Consider the following 3258-nt stretch of genomic DNA (forward strand, 5'->3'; position numbering starts at 1 on the left):
CTGGCAGGGGAGCCAATTAGAGCCAGGGTTAGATGGGGTCCTGGTGGCCTCTGCCCTGGGTCCTCCACTCCCAGCTGGCAATCATTAGGTTTGCTCAGAGGATTCCTGTCAGGAGAGGTCAACTCTGGGATGGATCAAGATGAAGGAGAGGCTGGCAGAGAGGACCCCAGTGCCCAGACCGCACACCAAGGGCCTCCAATGGCTGCTGGCTCCCTTGGGCATGTCAAAAAGACATTTCAAAGACCTGGTCAGCCCCTTATCAAGCCATGTATGGCCCTATCCTCCCCACCCCTCACTTGATAAGCATGTGTCCCACTGTCATGGGGAAATATGGGCACTATAAGCTCAAGGGCCTGCCTCTCACAACAATGGGCCCATTTGTCAAACAAAAGCTGCTAGGGCAGTGCTCCACTCTGGGACTGGAAACATGGGCTCCAGGAAGCTCCAGGATACATAGCCCTGGGGAAAGCATACACAGGGGTTGAAGCCATGCCCCTTCTTCCTCCAACCTTCAGACCCAGTGGTCTGTTCTCCAAAGTCACAATGTCCTCATCTGTAAAATGGGTATGATTCCTTCCTCACAGGGCTATTGTGAAGCTGCAACAAGAGACTGGATACAAAGCTCCTAGCACAGTCCCAAGCACAAAGTAAGTAGCAAGTGTGAGGCCAGCCCACCCACTTTTGGTCCCTACAAAAGAGGTCAGGATAAAACTGGTGAAAGTCCACCAGTCCATGAAGCAACTGCATGGTAGAAGTTGAGGGGCCCATATCCTCTGAACTCTGCCTCCTCTGTTCTACTGATGCAGCAGTAGAGGCCAAGAGAGGTTAAATGACTTACCCAAGACCATACAGCTTATCGGTAGTAGGTCTGGGACTGGAATCCGGGTTGCCTGCATCACAGCACACTGGAGTGCTACTACTCTCACAGCCCTGATTTGGCCCCTGCAGCATTTTTGGGTGGTTTTCTGTTCCCCTCTTTTGAACAGGATGTGATGAGGACACCTCTAGGTATTGTCTTGGCAGGGCTGGGTCTGCAGATAGGAGGTCCTCCACTTTTACTCTGTGCTGCAGCTGTGTGGCCCCATGCAGGCAGAGAAAGAGGGGGAAAGAGAAAGGCTGACTTCAGTGAGCTACCATATCATATTGCAAGCTCATATCTCATTTACTGTTCACCAGTCCCTGGAACCCCTTTCCTTGCTCCTTCCCGGGCAGATATGCATGGTTTGCATTATTCCCCTTCCCGCCCACCTCCCTCCCTGGATATCTTGGTTCCATATTTTCCACGCTGAGGCTCAGTTTACTCCTGGCTGGGCTCTGGGCCTGCACCTGGGTTCTAAAAGGTCCGGGGAGTATGTGAGCTTGTGTGTGTGTGAGCGTGTGTGTGTGTGTGTGTGTGTGTGTGTGTGTGTGTGTGTGTTGAGTGGGGGAATGCTGCTGCTGTCCAGCCCTTCTCTCTGTCCTGGGTGCAGGCCACCAGAACATACTCCCTATCCTCTGCCTTTCATTTTCTGCCCCTAAGATGGCAACATTTCTCAAAGTAATGACCACAGACCCCTGCTCCTGAATCACTAGAAATGAGGACTCCCCAGCCCCACCCAGACCTATGGAATCCACATCTCTGGGGCCAGGGCTCAGGATTCTACATTATGAGCAGTGTTTCATTCATAAAGATTGTGCTTGATTCTTTGCCTTTAAATCTTCACTGGCAAGGGGTTCATTTTGATACCTGACGTTGACCACTCCTGTCCCAAGTTCACTCAGCAAATATTCACTGACCACCCAACATTTTCTGGGGTTCACTGCTGACTCTCTGGCTACTCTCTCTGTTTCCTTTGTCAGCTCCTCTTCCTCTCCTATTCCTTGAATGCTGGAAGGCCCCAGCGCTCAGTCCTTTCCCCTCTTTTTTTGTGCTACGCAGCCTCCCTGCGTGAGCTCATCTTCTGTCAGCTTCAGTTCCTATCTGTGTGCTGAGAATCTCCACCCCAGCCTTCCCACCCAGCCCTCTCCCCTAAGCTGATTCAGCCCCATCCCAGCTTGAATGTCCTCCAGGCCCCTCACATTCAACAGGACCCATACTGAGCTCATCTTCTTCACACACCCAGTGAACTTTATGAAGCACACATCTGATGACCTCACTTGGAAACCTTCTGGGACTCTCCTTGGCCCAGAAGATCAAGTCCATACTCTGTAGCCAAAAGACACAGTCTGGCCCTATTTACCTCTCCAGCCTACCCTCTCCCCACTCTCCTCTCCTTGGCCTTTATCCCTGACTGCCCCACTCCAGATCAGATCGGCTGAATGACTCATAGTTCTATAAATGCACCAGGGGCCCCTCACCCCTGGCCCTGCATGTGTTACTTCTACTTCCTGGAACACAGGGGCATAGTGAGAGGAGGGCTAAAGGGGACATCTGTCTTTGAGCACTAGTCTGTGGGGGTGCCTCTGAGATTCTAGTGGTGGTGTCCTTAGCCAGCATGAGGGGGCAAAGCGGGCAGACATTTCCTTAGCACCATTGACCCTAGCCATACCATTGTTGGCATACCCTTCTCCCCCAGCTTCACCAGGCAAAACTCCATTTCCTCTGGGAAGCTTCTCTTTACTCTTCCAGTCTGAACTGTCAGTATACTAATGACCAGAGATAAACCTCTCAGAATAGTGCCTGGTACATAATAGGCACTAAATAAATGCTTGTTTATGATTGAGTGAATGTATTCCTCTCACTTTTCTCTGTCGACATATTCTATTATGATCCACAATTCCAAGACTATCTCCCACCCCCACCCTTACCCCATCCCACCCCGACCCCTACTCCAGACTATGTGCTCACCAAGAGCAGGGCAGCATCTTCTCTATGTTTGCATCCCCAGTGTGCAGCACACAAGAGTAGGTGCTCAACAAATATTCGATGAATGAGCTTATTGAGACCCATCTCTGCCTGGCACTGAACTATGTCCTGGGGAAGCAAGCAATGATCAAAAGACAGAGTACCATGTTCTCTGCTCCTGAGACACTGGAAGGTCCAGCTGGTGTACTAAGGGTAGAAGAATAGGCAAGTCATTTACTTTTTGGAGACAGAGTGAGGAGGAGAAGAGAGTGGGAAGCTTTCCCAGAGGAGGCAAATTTTGACTGGTGCCATGTTGGATGTGGAGGGCTCTTCTAGTCTTTGTCTTGGATTATAAAAATTAAGCTTTTTTGGTCGATTAAAGCCAAGTGCTGCTCATTCAATATCTCAGTTCATCCAGATACCAATCCCCAAAA

The sequence above is a fragment of the Callithrix jacchus genome, chromosome X (genome assembly GCF_049354715.1).
Source record: "Callithrix jacchus isolate 240 chromosome X, calJac240_pri, whole genome shotgun sequence".
NCBI lineage: Eukaryota > Metazoa > Chordata > Mammalia > Primates > Cebidae > Callithrix > Callithrix jacchus.